The sequence below is a fragment of the Gallus gallus genome, chromosome 2 (assembly GCF_016699485.2).
Source record: "Gallus gallus isolate bGalGal1 chromosome 2, bGalGal1.mat.broiler.GRCg7b, whole genome shotgun sequence".
Taxonomy (NCBI): Eukaryota; Metazoa; Chordata; class Aves; order Galliformes; family Phasianidae; genus Gallus; species Gallus gallus.
Window position 1 is genome coordinate 46,971,041 of NC_052533.1, and position 19,538 is coordinate 46,990,578.

Genomic DNA, 19,538 nt, shown 5'->3' on the forward strand with positions numbered 1-19,538 from the left:
CACCAAATACTGAATAAATCTCTAGTTAAATCTTCAGGGAAAGGCTGTATTATAGCAATAGAACAGGTTGCTTGTACTAGCTATGAAACAGTCCAGCTGTTTAAGATGAAGTATCTAATTTGATGTCAGTGATCTAGATTTGGACTGGATGATGATCTTTGTGGAGCTTTTATAGCAATTAATTTTCTCCCAAGGAAAATGCAGCGTAGGCTTAAATCTTGCTGCAGCATAACATAGCAGCTCCCTGAGAGCGTGGGTGCTTTTGTAAAAACACAACAGCCCTCTTAGGGATGTGTAGAAAGAGTTTATACTTAAGCCAACGCTTAACTGGAGTAGCCCTTCCTTAGGTTTTTGGGGCATCTAAGTACCTACTGAATTGTGAAGGCTAGATAGCTTTGAAATCTAGCCTAGAGTATCCTGACAAATGCCTTAGGTAAGAGAAGCCAATGGTGACACTGCAATGTTCATTTTCTGTGCATTTCTAAACTTAACCAAATAAACTTCAACCTAGATAGATCATCAGTTCAGTGGCTTACAGCAAAATGTAATAAACTGAATAACTGTAGGCTTTAATAGAATCTCACACAATTGTATTACCGCTCAGTTACTTTTTTGACCTCTTTAGAGCCATGCTTCCCTTAAAAATGCACATGGTCTGCAGTTCCGACTGTCCTCTCAGCATCTTCTGTGCTGAGCAAATTGATAGAAAAACTCAAGTATCGCATTGTCCTTCTGGTTCCTGTCTCTAGGAGGCTGGCAGTGTGCAAGGCATGGTGTGTGCTAGAGGAAGAGTTCCTCTAACTGACGCCTGCCAGTGCTTGCTCGGTTTCTCACATCCTAGAGAACTGAAGACAGCTATTTATTTTCCTGAAATCAGTAGGCAAATAAGGTAATTATCCTACTGTCAGTGGCCAAGCTTCTCGAAGTTAGTAAGCTATTCCTCTTGATAAATAAAGGCTACTAATCTTGTCACCTCATTCAATAGCAAATCCACTCAACAGCTGTGTAGGTACCTTCACTGACTTAAAATAAGTGTGAAGGGATGTTATCTGGCTCTGATTTAGGAAATGACTTCAGCACCTTCCTAGTTGTTTTCTTCCATGAAAATGTTTTGCATGAGTTGATGCTTGGAAGAGAAAGACTTTAAGACAGCAACTGATGCTGAAGAATCTGGAAAAGGCATTGAAGCCATGGGTTTTAGTCACTAACTGGTATGAAATATGTTGTAGGGTTTTTGTTAGCCTGCATAATATGCATCACCATCCTTGTATGCTACTACTTGAAATACAGTCTTGTATTTCGTGCAATTGAGCAAGGGGTCATTAAGAGCAAATGCGGATATTTTATATGGACTGAAAAAATCCCAGGCATCTTGCTTTAACATCACAAAGGTTAAAGATTCATTCAAGAGCTCAAATGTGTGCGGGATCAGAGCTGAAGTGCTAGATATCCAGAAATTAGGCTGAACTTACTGCACTATTGAAGCAGAAAGGCAGGGAACAACCTCAGCAGCTCAGTGGATCACATCTGGAAAAAAAAAAAATTACCTGAAGGAGTAGAAGCCACACAGAAAAGTCTGGAAAGCTGTGAACTGCAATGTAGCCCAAGAGTTGCTATATCTTAGGTAGTGTTGGTAATAAAAACTTGTCTCCAAAAGCCAAGCCTCAGAATGTTCTAGATACTTATAAAATTGTAATGAAGTGGGATTTTTTTTTTTTAATTAAGAAATGAATAATTAAATAGTTCAGTGTTGTGTAGATAATTTTCAGTTGTGTAGATAATTTTTTTTTTAAGTGTGGGTTGTGATATTTCTTATCACCTTCCAGTAGAGGACTCAAATGCTTTGAAGAATTCCATTAAATGCCGTTACTCTCTCTGAAGCTACCCAGCTGAGGATTGATACTCAAAATCAGAAAGGATACACAGAGGGAACTGTGCAGATGCTGGATGTGCCACCCAACACACAAGCTGTCTGGCAGGAGGTTTCAGCTTCATGTTTCTTAGGGGTGTCTCGAATCAATCTGATTACTGTGACATATGGCCTGTGGCGATGTCTGGCAGAAAGAGACCTCTCTGGGAGAGGTGAGACCATTGGTACTCCAAGTCTCAATGTCTGCTGATGTGATTTTCTTTTGTGTGGCCACAGAGCAGAAAGCATAGAGTTGATGCGAAGCAGTAAGTGTCTTAATGAACGTTTTTTAGTTCGTTTAACTGCTTATGTAAAATATCTCGGGACTCTGAGTTTCATAAAGGTTACTGCTACCTTTTCAGGCTTTTATTTTCAGTGTTCTTTCATTTACAGATAGAGAAGATCAGCTACTGTGCTGGGATTGAGTGAGGTTTCTCTGTCTATGAAGGGACAGACAATGATGGTTTTGTTTCTTCTAGCTTAGTGGTGTTGTGATTAAGGTTCTGAAGAGTAAGGTGTGATAGCTGTGAATATCCCTTCCAGGTTCAGCACTTTCCCTAAGGAATAATAACAGAAGGGGAAAGATTTGGAGTCCAAATGCTTTGTGTCTTTGAAGACGATGTGCCCCAAAACTTGCTCATTTTTCCCAGCTATGAGAGTTAGCTTCTTACAATGCAGTGGAGAAAGAAAGAGATTTAAAAAGAAAACAGCAGGGATGATTGCAGTGAAAAAGAAATATTGAATGTAGTTTGGAACTGGGGGAATCTTTGTTTTGCAGATTATTTTCTGGCTTCCAGCCTGATCCAAGAAACCACTTCTATCAAAGGAATGGAAGATTAAAGCCAGAAATTTAATTGCTTAAGAAAAAAGATTTACTGCCCATGAAGTCCATTGGAATCCAAAATAAGATCTGTTCTGTAATGTATGCTACATCTCAACCACGTTGAAAACTGTTGCAGGGAAAAAGAAATCCTTGCATCTCCAAGAGCAGGGTTCTAGTTGCACCACAAGAAAGTGATTTCTCAGTACCACTGGAATGTGGTTTCTAGTACAGAATTTCTGCTTACAGTATTCTCCTGTCATCTGTTGTATTTAAAGAATGAAATTAAAGGAGGAAATATTTTGTTATTATAGATCAAATAAATTAAGTCCCAGTTAAATTAATAGCTTGTTGAGTTATCCATAAGACATTTTATTTTTCTTTGTGTCTCATTCATACAAAGTAGTATAAATGTTGCTCTAATGGCTATTAGCATGTGATGCAACACATACTGTTTTTGTAGGGCAGTGCCAAAAAGATAGTTCTTCTAGAGCAAAATTATGTGGCCAAGAGACTTTAGAAATGCCAATTCAGTGTTTTCCAAGCTGTGTTCTTATTACTGTGACTGTTATGAAAAAGAAAGGAGGAGAAAAAAAAAAAAGAGAGGGAAACAAAACCACATAACTGGTGTGGTTTTAGCATTTGGAGATAAAACAAACTAACAAAAATAAACCAAACAAACTGAAAGCCCACCTCACAGTGTAGCAATTGTATGTGTTAGGACTTTGTGCTTTGAGGGAAGAAGTAACCTTGCTATGCAACACCAGCCTAACGCAGTAAGGACTTTCCTTCCCCAGAGCCCAACAACAAAGGCAATGGAGTAAAAATCCTGATCTGTTCTGTGGGTTACTAATAGATCTTTGTGTTCCCAAAGAAAATAGAGCCTTTGGCAGAAACTATAATCTGTCAAAAGCTTTTTGGAGGAATAGAAGGCTCAGAGGGAAGCTGGGAAGGAAAACTGGGGAAAAAGATGCAGTGTGGGTATCTCTGTTGCTCGGTAGCTTGAAGGTCAATTTTGCATTGTAAAGCAAGGCTCTGGACTTACAGTCCTCAGCTTGACTGCATCTTCCTGAAGGAATAGGGGAAGAGTCCGTGCTTGGAGATACTCCTGCCCCCGTGCTGATGGTTTGATCCTACCAGAGAAATAGGTGAAAAGCAGTGCTGAGGGAAAGCACCATCCAGTTTTGATGAGTGGAGAACATCATACTAAGGGAATTCTGCACTTCAGTGTGTAGTCTACTTCTCTTCTGATAGTACAATCACAAACATCCGTTTGGTTACAGCTTTTACTGGAAGTGGGCAAATTGGCAGAAAAACCTTAAGGCGGTGCCAAGCCAAGGCATCTGGTTTGCTTCCACATGTCCAAACACCAGTAATACCTATAAAGCTATCTACAGACATGTAAGATACAAAAATATATTAAGTGGTATACATGTTAAAGTTGTTGCTGAGAAATAATGACAGTAATTATTTTCACCGGCTCTTTCTTTTCTTTGGCATGCCCACATCTGTGAGCCTGGAGACAAGTCAGACCTGGAAAATGTGTTGGAGTTTGGATTTCAGATTAACCACCTTCTCAGCAGTCCTTTGGCAACAGGTTGGATCCAATAACTGATGTATATTGTGGTTTTGGTATGGACCTCATGAGTCGGGAGCTGCAGAAGTTACCTTCCTCAAATTAACTTCAGAGTAAGTCTTCCCTGGATGGGACGATATAGAATTATGGTTCTATTTAAAACCAAGAATGGAAGATTAATACTGACAATTACAACTACCAGTTGAATCTATTTCAGTATTTGTTGGCACGGGTGACTGCTCTCCGTCCTTTCCCAACTCAGCCAGACAAACTCATTTGTAATTAACAGATTGGTGGCTGAAAAAAAATCTATTCACCTCACCAGTTTTGATGTTTTAGAAAGGCTTACACAGAAAAGAGGATAATATCTGGGTTGCATTCCATGGATATCCTCACATATCCTGAGCACAGAAGAGAAGTAGTATGTAGTATAAACCGGTGTCTAAAAGTTTAAAGACTTCTCATTAGTGCTTTCTAAGATATTATTTTGTGGCAACTGTCCTTTTTTTTTCTTTTCAGGATGTTGTTGTGATTTAACTAGAGAACTTGTCTCATTTTAGAATAATATTAAGTTCTTATCACTTGACTGTATGTCTACATGTAGATTTTGGGCATTTAAATTAAAGGATCATGTCGCTGAAGTGATGTTTTCCTGCATCCTGTTAGCTCCTTCACCAAGGATAAGGTAATATCTGAAGGATCCTTCTAAAGTTGTAATGAAAACCAGTACAACTGCAAGGTTTTGTCTTCTGTACCTTCTAAATCACTTAGCTTTTTACATAGCAGAGAAGTAGAAGGGGTCCCTTGCTCTGTATGGCATGTGTGTGGTGATGCTGATTTCAGCAGCATCCATGGTAAAATGTGAGAGGGGAATATGGTTTTAAAAACAGCAGCAAAGAGCAAATCAAAATGTCTCAGTGCATGGCACCTGCAGAGCTGTCTTCTGTGTGGTAACAAGGTCTCCACTTGGAGCACGCTGCTCCTTGCTGCCCTGCAGCCTATCTGTGCCAGGAAAAATGTGGATTCTTGACTTGTGCAAGAAAAGCTGCTTCCTGGCCCCTCCTCCCTGCCTATAAACATTTATTCCCCAGTAAGTGTAACCTTGGTCTTTGCACTGTTGAGTGAAAGCATTCTTGTGCTCTTTAAAGCAGTTGGCATTCTCTAATGAAGTCCCATTGGATCTGTAGGCACTGCAGGGGTAGCACACTCAGCTTATAATAATACACTTTTCCTGGCATAATGAATAAGGTCCTTGAATTAACAAGAGGAAAACATTAGTGCAGAGCAGCTTGTGTGCCAGGAGGAAGGCTGCGCCAAGTGTGCTGATGCTGTAGTCACCATCACCGTGACTGATGACAGAGCTGCAAGGATATGCAGCTGAAATCGGTGATAGGCTGAGGATGGAGCTCCTCTGAGAGATGCTGCTCTGCAATGGGGTACCCTCTTTTAAATTGTCTGTGTTGTTTAAAAAAAAAAAAAGACAATTTGACAATGAGATAAATGCATAGTGTTTGGTCTGGAAAGACTTCTCCTACCTACCACATACTTACCATACTTCTATTAAGAAAAAACTTTTCAGTTAGTCAGTTAAAAGGTTCTTATTTGTTTTTTCCATTTGACTGACACATGGAGATCCAGGATGTTTGGTTCTGTGTTTGGGAAATGGGACACATGGTCTTTGCTTCAGCTAATGAGAGTATTTGATAAGTACTCATACTTGATCTCTATCCTGCCACTGGTATCACCAAAGTTTTCCACTGTCCATCATGCTGCTGAAATAAGAGAAGAAAACCCCCAGCAAATCAGGGTTTTCCCTTGAGCACAGTATATCAAAGTGGTAAGTTTTTATGCAGGAGGAAGTCAACACTATTGAAATGTCAGAATTTACAAGGAATGGAAATGCTGAGTGATCTGTGGCAGATTCTTGGGGTGCAGTAATACCACAGAGGCCCTAAAACAAGAAAGAGCCAGCTACATGCTCAGACTTCCCTTTGGAGAGACCGTCACTTTCTGAAACCTGTGCAGACAGAGGGTTGTAAGACTTTCCCACAGACTGCAGACCTCCTTTTACTTGAGGCTGGCGGATGCAAAGGGGAGTATCCTAGTTCTTGGTCATCTTTAAAATCATGATTTTCAATTATCAGCAATCTCCTCTGGAAAGGTTTAGGAGCAGTGCTGACCTCTGCCGTGAAAAATGCCTGTGATGACTGTCCAGCTGTCATGCTGCACCTGCAGAATGCTCAGATAGGAGAGACTGGGGAACAGTCTGATGCATGAAGAAAAAATATTCTAAAAGCAGATGAAACTGAAGGGCGTGACTTTCCAGCCCTGTATGTTTTTACTTATACCTGTGCAGTATGTGTATGTAAAAAAAAAAGCACAAAAACAAAATATACCTTACTTCACAAAGATTTAGTTCGTTAAACAGTGTTCAAAGCAAAAAGGAGATGGAGACTTGCATAGGAAATAGAGCAAAGTGAAGGAAAATGTTTATAGTTACTTGTTTATGAAATGTAACCATAGCACTGTGAGATTTAATATATATCTTATTTGCTAACTCGCTGTCTGTGAGACTGCTTCTAGCTTGAGTATAGCCCATCAGATGTATTTGCAACTTCCACCCTTTCAGTGAGGAACAACGGTGGGAGGACAACTAAAACAAGAAGCCTTTCTGCTCTTTGCCTATATGATCCCTAGCATCCAGTGACCGCCACAAAATGGATGTCATTTCCACTATCAGTGGTGGCAGCTGAGAAGCTGTCACAAGTCTGAATGCAATAAGGAAAACTGGAGCAGCCTCTGCTTTGCAGAAGGAATGTTTTTGTTCACAAAAGTCAACCCTGGATGAAGAGCGAACTAAAAGGTGCTACCCTCTGGGCTGTGCTGTGTTAATCTCTTTGGTTCATAAAATTATAAATCATAGATTCACAGAATCATAGAATGGCTTGGGTTGGAAGGGACCTCAAGGATCATCAAGTTCCACCCCTTCTGCCATAGGCAGGGTTGCCAACTGCTATATCAAGTACTAGATCAGGTTGCCCAGGGCCCCAATCCTACCTGGTCTTGAACACCTCTAGGGACAGGGCATCTACAACCTCTCTGGGCAACCTGTTCCAGCACCTCACCACCCTCTCAGTGAAAAGCTTCCCCTGACATCTAATACAAATCTTACCTCTCTTAGTTTAGAAGTATTCCCCTTGTCCTATCACTATCTACCCATGCAAAAAGTTGATTTCCTTCATGTTTATAATCTCCCTTTAAATATTGGAAGGCTGTAATGAGGTTACATGCCCTTGTTTCCACTGCCTTTCTTTCCCCATCAGTTTGCCCAGCAGGTCCTTGCCAAGCCATGCCAGTTTCCTGCCTCCTCTGCCTGCTTTCTTATTCTGAGGGGTGGAGAACTCTTGTGCTCTCAGAATGGCATCCTTAAAGAGTAGCCAGCTTTGTCTCTAAGGACAGATTCCCAGGAGATCTTGTCCAACAATTCCTTAAACAGCTGAAGTTCACTCTCCTGAAGTTCAGTGTCCTGACTCCACTCTTTGCCAGGCTCACATTCCTCCAGGGCATGAACTCAACCAGAGCATGGTCGCTGCAGCCCAGGCTGCCTCCAATCTTGATGTCTTTAATGATTTCTTCTGCACTAGTGAGGACCAGGTCCAGCAACACTTCATCCCTGGTCAGTCTCTCCAATACCTGAACTAGAATGTTATCATTGATGGACTCCAGAAGTCTCCTAGATTGCTTGCAGCTTCCCGTGATGTTTTCCCAGGAGATATCCAGGTGGTTGAAATCCTCCATCAGGATGAGAACCTGTGAGTGCAACACTTCCCGGAGCTGTAGCAAGGAAGCCTCGGCAACAGGCTCCCCACCACCAGCTGTCCTTTATTGAGGCTTTGCTTGTAGACTCTAAGCTGATGTTACCAGCAAAGGCCCCACTGAGCTTAAGTGGAGCGAGAGAGCACTCAAGAGACAGATTGATCATGAGAAAGCTTTCCTCTGCAAAGCTCTGGACGTCAGTGCCTTACAGATGCCGTGAAAGAATTATGTATGCACAGGGCTGTCAATGGAAAAACGAGATCATGATGTAAATATTGCTGGAGTGAGAAACTTTACCTATAACAGAGCAAAAATAAAAATGCACAGTCAACGTTGCCAACCTAAACTAGACAGCTCTTGGAATGCAGGGGAGCTGTGAAATAAGCACCTGGCTAGAAGAAAAGCCTCAGATGAGATGGCTGTTGGCTTAGCTTCAGCTTGGAAACAAAGGCTATAAATCAGAAACCTTCCTCACTAGTATCAGTGCCTGCGTTGGGCCTCAGCAGTGTTTGTCTCCCTGGAACACGCCAGGGTAGCTGATCTCAGAGTAGGTGGTCTGAAACTCTCATTGTTCCTCTGCCTCTAGTTGCCTTCTTCCTCCTGACAAGTGAGGCATGGATTTATGTTGGGAGAATGGCCCAAAAGCTCTATAAAAGCAGTGGGGAAGCTTTCCTCGGGGTGTAATCATCCAAGCAACAAAGCAGATATTTGGTGGTGAGGAGCTCTGGCTGCAGCTTTGGAAGCAGCTGTTTCCCACCCCATGCCCACCAAGTGACAGGACCTGGCTTGCTCTTCCTAGTCTCAGTGGCAGCATCCAGCAGAGCTACCCTCTTGTGGTACCCTTCAAAGTCAGTTAGAGTGCTGAGGAAGAGGGAGGGTGCTGTGGCAGTGATGCCTCCATTTCCAATCCCCTCTTAAGGGTTTAGGTTGGTGTCTACTGTATTCTTACCCTGATGCACAGAGGGGCAAGGATGAAATGTAGATGTCCTGTGGTGCCTGCTGTTTCAGCAGGACCTGTTCATCACAGTGTTTCAAATGACAAAGATGTGAAAGAAATGCACAGTGATGGCCTGAAGTGCAAATGGGCGAAGGGTGAGTAGAGTGAGTTGATCATGGGTCCAGGCCTGTATTGGAGTGTAGGCTGAAAGATCAGCACCCTGGTGTGGATCCTCTTCTTAGATTTTGCAGAAATCTTTAATCTGTGTGTATATACTGTAATCACAAGTATGCAGTCAGAAAAATACGAAGGTATGTTCCACAGTCAAAATTAACTTTAGGTAAATGCATCATATCAGCTCTTATTGACTTACATATTTATATGTACATATATTTTTTTCATCTATGCTCATTTCGGGAGGAATAGATTTATGCAAGATTTACCACATTTCCATTTTGGATGATTGGTATGTTGTTTCTTATCAAGACAATAATTGATCTCCAATAAAGCAGCAGCGTCCTTGTGCTTCAGAGCTGGTACCTGAAACAGAGGAGAAATGAAGTGCACATCATCAATTCACTTCCACTGATCAAAGACAAATCTGTACAGAGGAAAAGCTAAGCAAATCCTTTCGTTCCTACTAAATCTTGTGAAAATTTTACTAGGTTCAATAGGACCAGGACCAAAACAAAATAAGTTTTACAGTGGAAACTTTCTACCTTTAATACTTCACTTAAAATGTTTTACAACTCTTCATCTCCTAGGCTTACCACCTTCACTTCACAGAGGGATTTGTTGGATTTGCTGTCTATATGACAAAAGACAGTACAAGTTTGCAACTTCAGTTTCTACAGTCACTTTGACTTCCAACAAAGGTAGCTAAAATGGCTGCACTGAAATATTAAGTTTTCAAGTATGGTAAAGGCAAATGGGCATTTACCCTTCTTTCTCCTATGTAGAAATTAGGTACAAAGTTTATAGGGGTAAATTCAATTCTTGGAAGATTTCTTGAACAGCACAGTTCCCATCAACAGGCAAACAAAAGAGAAGCCGTAACGATTAATCTGCAAACAGGGTACAAGCAATCTGCACTGTTTCCATGTGTTAGTTGGCTAAAATACTCCTGGCAAATCCTGTCCCTTTATCACCCTAATCCTCTGAGTCTGGAAGGAAAGCACAGAAGCACGCTTCAAATGGAGAAGCACCCTCAGCCCCTCTCCTTGTTAACAACTTGCTTTTCAACATTGCATCATCTCCGGGCATTATTTGACTTAACATTTGAGTTCCCATTAGTCTATGCGAAACAGACAATTAACCATCTCTAGGGTCTTGTCTGACAATTATTCCCTTGATGCAAAACATGGATTTGCTTTGTGCATGTGTGCAAGATTCTTCCTACCACTGCACTTTCTCCCGGGATGTCACTCAGCTGTTCTTTGTTCAGGAAATACTGCCTTTTGAATCTGGGAAATCAAACCAGCAAGGCAGCGCATTGTCTCATGTCACGGTCTGTACATGTGAAACAGAGAACTCTGCTAGAGAGAGCAGTAGCGTAAGCTGTATTCTCGCTGGCTTGTTTGCTTTATTAGTTGCATGCATCTGGTGTTCTTCTCACTAAAAAAAAAACAATGGCACAAGAATCAAAACCATGGATATTGTTTGCTAGCAAGCGTCTCGTTATATTTCCACCCTAGAACACAAAACTCTTCAACAAAATCCAGCCCTGCAGCCCAGTGCTTGGTATGTTTTCACACCCCAGGTCTAGCTGGACAGGCACGGAGAAGCTGGTGAGAGGAACAAGAGGCTAAGTAGAGGCTCCTCCATGCACAACCTGGGCCTGGGTTTCTGCAGGGGGGATAAGCAAAAGGAAGCGAGACCTGGTGCACTGAGTGGGGGTTTTGCAGAGAGACTTATCAGTCAACAGCTGTGAGCCCAGACTCCTTGCAGCTGATAACAGATCTGCTCATTCAGCCTGACCACTCATGCATGGAAAATCAAAGAAGATTAGGATCTGTTTAGAGACAGAGAAAGGATTAAAAAAGCCTCAGTAAACTCCAGGCTACCAGAAAACTCTCCTCAGTGCAACATGTGTAGTAGATGAAGATTATGATCTGCTAATGTTCTATGACATAGAAAGTCTGCTCACCTCTTTCAGCCTGAAATTAGGAATATTTATATCTGAGTTTCACGATTTGAGTTCTAAGTCAGTAATGGTTTATAGAAATATCGATGGTCATTGATCTGTAGTGATCAGTGACCACAGAACCCCTTCAAAGTGGGGAAGGGTGCAAATCCAACCCACCTTTTTCCAGCACTTTCAGTATTAATATTGCAAACACTGATAAGCTCCTAAGTCTATAAAACTACGCACAGCATTGCAACTGAGTGCATAAGATATTATAGGATATATATATATATATTTTTTTCTAAATGAATTTCTGCACTTATGTCTATGTGTTTAGGCTACCATGTTCTTGTATGCTTGGAGGTGCATGGTAGCTGCTGCCAGACGCTGAGGGTGCTACACGGGAGCCAAAAGGATTAGCACTTTCTGGGAGGAAGATCTGTTTCTATGTCATATCCATGTAAGTCCCAAACACCAGCCTTGCAGAGCCTCCTGCACCCAGTTAACACCCTATTTAGAGAGGCCCCTCAGAAACACCCTCATGCCAGAGCTTGACATCTCCTGGCCTGGGAGTTTATAAAGTCCAGAGAGCAATTTCTGTCTGAAAGACACTAACTATGCAAATACAACCAGAGTCATTATCATTATGGTCCTTTCATGTTCTTACTGAAATCACTGATGCACCTTCTGTGTCCAGCTGACCCAGCAGTATTTCTTGCATTATAGGATTCTGATTCCACTTCCATTGTTAATGTTCATTACTTTCTTGGAGAGCTGCAATTTCATTATTAATACATCAGTGTAAGAGAGCACAGATTACATAAAAGCATTTCTGAGCATTAGTTAAATATCAGTTTTAAGAACAAAATAGGCTTTCTCTGCCAATGGTATGCTTCTTCTTGTACAAATACTTTATCACTGCAATTGCAGAAGTACACAAAAAAGGCTTCTATTGTCTTCAGAAAATATAGCTGTGTAAACACTTGCTTACTCTCTCCTATTGCTAAGGAAAATCAACATTGCAAGTTTGATAGGTGGTCATCATCACTGCTTGAATCTGTCCAACAGTAATACTGGTAAATGTGAAACGTGCTTGGGATTGTTTTTCTATGAGAACTGAGGGGTGAGTTCCTTATTTGAGCTACATGACCTGTGGCTACAGTGTGGTCCTCCTGAAATTTACTGGTCTGAGCAGGGCAATGGCTGTGCTCTACTGCAGGTTTAGGGGTACCAATTGTGAAGCCAAAGCTGATATTGTTCCTCCTGCATTCCCACAGCCTGCTGTACCAGGGCACTGCTGTCACATGTGGGTTCCTGCTGTCCTTTCTGTCCATCATCCTAATGAGATGAGACAGTCTCCACCAGAGGTCCAAGGTCTCACTCTTGATATGCAGCAGAAGGGCTGCTTTAGAGCAAGAGCTCCTGAGCTTCAATGCTCACCCCATACTTTCATGTTTTTGCCTTAAAACTAAACTCTGGGGTTATTCAGAGATCCTTGGCACAGGAACCCTCTCAGTCCATGCAGGAAAGCCTCGGTGCTTGCAGTGCTGTGCTCCCTAGTTTTAGCTCGTTGTTTTGGGGACCTCTTTAAAATGCAAGCTAGTTATGCTATCTCCTTCATACATATTTGTGAGGCTGATGCTCTGGATTAAATTATTTTATGTGCTGTAAACATTAGCTGAAGTGCTGAGGTTCTTTTTTAATCAGAGGCACCAGATTAACTCGCTGTTAGTCTTTCAGAAATTCACTTACTCTTAACAAGTTTACCATTATATAGGTCCACAAATTTCCTGTCTAGCTTCTTTTGGCACTCTCAGATAAAAATGCCATCTGGGAAGGAGATTTATTGGTTTTGAGATGATGTCCCTTCCTTATCACCTTGTTTTGCTGGCCCTGAGCTCATCCCAAGATAGTGGTACTTACCTAGACAGCATCAGTTTCTGTCAGACACAAATTGTGGAAAAATTAGTTTAAAATACCTTGACCTTTCTACCCCAGTAAGATAAGATTTCTTTTCCATATTAAAACCCCTTGCTAACGTGAAACGTTTATATATATGCACATATATACATGAAATAAATAAAATGCATACAAATACAAATAAAACTCTGCTGTGCCTTTACAGCAAATTATCTCAGTTTTGTTGTGGAAGGATTTATATGTTGTATCTGCATTTATTTTTGCAGAAGTTAATTTGGGGCTTTGAACAGCAGCTGTTGCTGTGCACTAGGATGCCAATGCCAGCCAGTGTGGATTCTGTGGTACAACAGTCCATCAAGATTTGATGATCTTGAGCTCAGCTAACTCTTAAATATTAAACTCCCTGCATATGGCTGTCCCAGATGGTGCTCTTGTGGGGCAGAACCTGGGCTTTCCCTTGGAACCTGAGTACTGGCTGTGGGGAAGGAGGCAGGTCCTGTGGGTTTTGGTGTAAACTGGCAAAAGGGGATCACTCTGTCAAGGTGCTGTTATGGTTTGGTTTGGGGCTTTATTAATATCAGCATTTTGGAATTCTGCTTTGTTTCTTCCAACCAATTTACCTGAGCAGCAGCTGGATTGGCTCTTGCCCTTTCCACTTCCCTTTGTGTGTCCACGTGTCTTGTGGTTGCAGTCCCCTCACACTGCATGCCTTCTGCAGGCCAGCAAGGAGCTCCGGTTCAAATGTGGATGGACAGACAGGACTGAAGGTTTACAGGTGAGAGGAGCCTGGGGGCTGCTGGGCTGCTGAGCTGTGCTGCCAATCCACCTCAGCCTTGCAAAGGGAAACTGAGAGCTCACCACTGGGACTAGAAGAGACCTTGATGAGGCTCAGAAGGAGGTGAGTTCAGACACTTCACCTCATAAACAAAGAAGATCCTTGGCTGAGCAAGGCAAGGAGCTGGGAGCACGCTGAGGGATAAGCATTCCCTGGTTTTAGTTTCCTGAGTTGTGTTCCTGCATGGATTGTGACTAGCAAGCCTTTGTGCTAGTGGATGCGATGGATTGTGGCAAGCATTGCCTTTGTGCAATCTTTGTGCACTCTCCTCCACCATAGGACACTTCTTTTCCTGGGGGGATATTTCTGGATATAACCCACTGAAGCTGGTGGGGTACACAGGGCTGGGACAGGAGGGTTCCTTGTCCCACCCATGATATAGGTGGGACCAGCCCATTGCTTTCAGTAGATGCCTTTATGATAACTTTTCTTTCCTCTGAAACTTCATAGCTAGAGGGAAGGAAGTTAACATACAAGCAAAGTTCATTTTTGCTTTAACTTCCTGTACAGTTTGCACTTACTAACAATCTCTTATTTTCCTCTGTGTTGTGTTTCTACCACCAATATCCTAATTCAAGCACTGACCCTGCTTTCACGTAGTGTCTCAGCCCTGATGAGCTGTCGGTGCTTGATGCTGGCCCCGTACACTCCGTAACTTCCCATTTAAGAGCATTTGACTCTATTGGTGGCTCTAGACATCGGCTGGAGAGATACGGTGATTTTTACAGGACTCTTTGATGAGTATTCTGTATTTGTTGCCCTGCTAATGGAAGATGTGAGAGCCACATTGCCCCTGCCCCAGCCTTCACAAAGGGGAATTATCGTCATGTCAGATTACAGCTGCTGACTCCTGCCAGACAATCCCCTCTGCCTTATCTTATCTATCTACATTTTTTAATGCCATGCTCATCATCGTGGCATCTAAGTGCCTTAAAAGTTTTCCATTGCTTCAGAGGAAAAAATACATTTATGGGTGTGTTAGTGGAAAACTTTCCCTGGTTCTGGTTATTCAGTCTGTCTGTGTGAACACAGACGATAAAGGTTAAAGTGAAATAGCACTGAAAAAGTGACCTTCCTGTGCAACAACCTTTTAATGGGCAAACCTGATCCTTGTTGATAGTTTGTCCAAAATGCAGGGTTATGTTTAGGGATTAGATGGATCCTGCAACGCTTCTGGCACCCACAGTGCAACAAGATAGCAAGCACTAATGCAAACCCACGCTCTGCCCCAGTTTGTGCTCTCTCAGTATTAATCTGTTGTCTTCAGCTGACTGTATTCTCAGGTCTGATTTGAAGCATCTGAGGATTTCTGATTTCCAAGCAGATGGCACATGCATTGGGAATACAAGAGTTTGGCTTCTGCCTTCAAGTTTCACTTAGCAGTACATACTTTAAGAAATCCGAAAGCAAAGGTTGGTGCATGCTAAATAAGGCAATTTGAACTGGGAATTGCTGAGATGGCAAGAAGCCCACAAAGGATTTCTTCTTCATTAATCATATTTCTGAGCGAGACCATCATTTATGTCTCATAAATGTTCTGGGACATCAGTTGTACCTGACTACTGCCTATTTTTCAACCTGTACCAAAAAGCACGGGAATTTAATATAAGGGCAGACAGGTATGTGTGTATGTAAGTATGCATTTCTATTTGTGTGAGTAGTGCCAGCAAGCTTTCCAGAGCAGATATGTGTTGCTATCTGTTGCTATCTGTTGCACTGCCCTCAGCTGACTCCCAGTCAGTCCCCAGTCTGGGTACAGCCACCTCTCTGAGGCTGGAGACCAAAGGGTCCTGTCCTGAGTGATGCCCCTGTCCTTGTGACGTCTTCCAGCTTTCAGGTTCCTTATATGGCTCCTGGGAGGTTGGGTCTTGCCTATGAGTTGGCCGTAGCTGTTTCCCTGCCTTTCCTAGAGGTGCCTCCTGGTGAGTCGTACTGTGTGTATTTGCTGCCCAGCCCAGTGGTATGTAGCAGGCTGTGAGCGCTTTGATCCTCTCCCCAAGTCACAGCTGATCCACTGAGAACCCAACATGATCTGACAGCTCTACATGTTTTCACCCCTTGACCTAGAGCTGTGTTTGCAAAGTTAGCAGGCCAAAAGCAAGCTTTTGTTATTTGCAGCCTCCATCCAAGCCCGTTTTTGTGGGACAGTGACGCTGTTTGAGCTCCTCTATGAGCTAGGGAGAGTGGTGCATGCAGCCTTTGCTTTGGTGATAATTTGGATGGGGGCAGGTCAGAAGGGGAAGATATTTCAAAGATGTTTTGCTATTCTGTTCTTCTGCTAAAGTGATTTCAAAGCAAACAGTAGTAAATGTAGACTCTCAAGTCAAAAGGAATTGCTGTCTGGCAGTTTGTACTTTCATCTTTCTAAACCTCAGGGTGGGGGATCATAGGTGCCTTGGTGCCAGTGAAAACATTATTCTAACTCTCTTTACATCTCACTTAGCCTTATTGCAGATTGCCTTTTCAGTATTTTAGTGCTGTAGCAACTTGCAAACTATTCCAGCATTTCATTTGCAAATCTTTGCGCTGTCAAAAGTCAGCTTCTTCTGCTGACATGCTCAATAACAAAAAAAGAAAGAAATACAGAAGAACACAAGAGGGAGAGAGCTTAATTTGGCTTGCAGATTGGACTTCATCCCACTCAAATGTAGTCAGTGTAAGGCAAATAATGTGCAGGCGTGTGGATTCGGCTGTAGGAGCTAGCATGCTGCCTTTGATCTTGAAGAAAGTACGAACCTTCTGGATGTGACTCAGCAAGGTTCTCACTCGCATGCCTAATAAAAAGCATGCAAGCCATCCTGTTGAAGTCGTTAAGATCACCCATAAGCCTAAATTTAAGAGTGTGCTTGAGCGTCCTGCTGAACTGTTAATGAGGGAGGCTCCTATTTATCTTCGACGGTGTTGCTTAGACTTCCACTGAGCTGTGCAACAGCAGAAGTTGAGAGAGGAAGGGAGATTTTTAACCCATGTACTTCTGAGGAAGCCAGTTTTCTTTCCAGAGACAGTTGCTAAGGTCTGCATGGTTGGGTTTGCTGCGCGCTGAAAGATTGCTTCCTCTGAGCTCGTGCTCTAATTTCCTGTCTCATAATTAGCTCTTCCACATGGTTACCTCAATGTGCACAGCGTGCAGTCATATGGTGAGCTTATGCCACGGGGCATCCTCACTGGGCAGAATCACAAGGCAGGATCTGTCGAGCCATAACACAGGTTGACAGCAGCGGAGGGGCCCCCCTGTGAAGAAACAACTCCTGAGCCACGCTGCTGTGTTGAGGGATGCGTTCTGCAGCAGTCTGTGCTTCTAATCATGGAGGAGAAAGGGAAAAGAGATGGACCCTGTGCTCAGAAGTGGAATCAGAACCACCCGACTCCCCTTGCTGCCTCCAGGGCCACCAGTTTGGCCTCTCCCACTCATATGGCTGGCCTGCTGCTCCTAAAAGCCCTAGGCAGTGCTCGCTTTTATTTCAGCTGAGTTTCAAGGGCCTGGTCTTCCTACAGTACCAACTGATATCTCTCTGTTAACTTCCATGGATGGCACCTGAGAATCAGCAGGAGAATAATGAGGATTTATCCCTGATTTTGCCAGATCTGACTTGGTCTGGGCTATCCAGGTTTCTCTGCACTGAGGGATGCTGGACTAAAGCAGTACGACTTTGACTACAGCTTTCCCAAAGCCAGATTTTCCATTTGAGTAACTGAGGTTCCCAATTAAAATATTAACCTGAGGTAAAATTTCAGTGAAATCTCTTCCTTCAGCCAGGATTACCTTTTGCGCTATTTGCCCTTTTGTAGGATTTCAGCTTCTTTTTGTCAAGGCAGCCTTCGGTGTCTTGTTGCTTTTGTGTCAGAACAACCGGGAGCGAGGTGACCTGAGCACTTCCAGAACCATGGTGACAGCAGAGCTGATAAAACAGAAACAAGGTTAATTCCAAACTTGTGAATGATGTCAGATCAGCCTCTTGATGAGAAAAAAGATGAGGTGAGAGGAGGGAGAGTCCACTTGAATGCACTAACCTGGATACGGTAAAACATCTTGTACAACGGTTTAAAGCTATTTTAAATGCTTCCAATGTGTTCTATTGCTTGATGACTAGATATTTGAGGATATTTATGGAGATCTTTGTCTCTCCCTGAGAGATGGCCTGTGTCCTTGGGTGACTTTTAGCCAATAGGAATAAGTCTTAAGAGGCACACTATGCTGCAGGATGGGTGCAGCTCCTTGCTATCAAGCAGCAGCAATCTTCCCCTTCCTGTTTTTCCCCTGTCATGTGAACTAAGACCCAGGTGGATGGATAGCTGCATCCTTACCTGCACCCTTACCTGCACTTCCAGTCCTCTTCACCTAGCTCTGCGCATGTGTGATGTTTCTCTGATGACAACCCAATAGGTGACAGTGCAGAAAAGAGCACCCCACATATTGCTGTTCTTGTGTCGTCTGCAAGGGGGTTTTGTTTGCGGAGAGCTTGTACTAGCACTCTGTACTGCCTTAGACTAAGCAGACTAATAGACTCTTTCGACACCTCTGTAGCACTGCCTGCTGGGGTAATCATTCAGCGGTCATGGCTCTCTGCAAACAGCAGCACTGAACTCGCCTTTCAATTACGGGTTTATTAGCCTAAGATGTCTGGGGAGTGGAGTGGTGATAGCCGTATGCCAATAGGGCTGTGGGCGGCTTGTGAAGTTCCTTGTGGGGCACCAGAAGCAAAGCCAGGGGTCCGAGCAGTTCTGTTAGGCTGGTGACTGACAGCATCTGACATAGGCTGAAAATAACCCACCTCGGAAAAGAAAACACGTCCGCCTCCACGTGAAGGAGTCCTGGTAAGGGCAGCTAAACTCAGAGGCCAGTGCTTGTGTTCCCCCTTTGGCTGGCTGGGAGTCAAGGTCGAGGTGCACCTGGGCTTGTGGGAATGTCCATAGGCTGCTTAGGGATGAATAGGTGGCCTCAGGGCTTTTGTGAAGTGACTGTAAAACCTTTTTTTTTTTTTTTTTTGTGCTGAAATTCCGAACCATTATGAGAACCAGTCCTCACCTGGGGCTGATGAAAGCTGGTGATGACATGGCTGCATCTGGCCAGAGCAGCTCTCACGCTGCAGCTCTCATGCAGCACTTGTTGTGGGCCAGGCACCACAGTGGTCCTCAGAGGAAAGCTGGGGCACACAGGCTGTAATAACAAGAACCCATCATCACGAAAGCACATCTGCTGGGTCTGGTGTGTGTGTGTAAAGTATGACTGCTTATTACGGGCTATTAAGCAAACCTCAAACTCCTCTGTGGTGCTGGAAAACCAAGTTCCCTTGAAATACTCAGTTATGCCAAGAAAAAATAAGGATTTCTCTGTGGCTACAGAAATTTGAGGAACCATCTCCCACAACTTTATTCACACCTACAAAAATGTCCATACAAAACAATTTAGCTGCCTATGACTGGATTATCACATAATAATTGCTTCTATAATGTTTCCATTCACTAAGTAGCTTTCTGTGACTGTTATATATAATTTTTTTCTTTTGCTTCTAATCTCTGATTGATAACTCTCTCCTTGAAGATCTTTAAAGGCCATCTGGACATGGTCTTGAGGTACCAGCTCTAGGTTGAACTCCTTG

The 19,538-nt window shown here is 43.0% G+C and overlaps 1 long non-coding RNA gene across 1 annotated transcript; it reads right to left on the bottom strand.

Annotated features, from left to right (window-relative positions):
* Window positions 1-12,224: 12,224 nt before the first annotated feature.
* Window positions 12,225-19,077, bottom strand: LOC121109543. Its single transcript, XR_005855884.1, has 3 exons — window positions 18,965-19,077; window positions 17,702-17,837; window positions 12,225-17,169 (listed from the first exon to the last, which is right to left on the bottom strand). It is a non-coding gene; the product is annotated as an uncharacterized LOC121109543 (long non-coding RNA).
* Window positions 19,078-19,538: the final 461 nt, after the last annotated feature.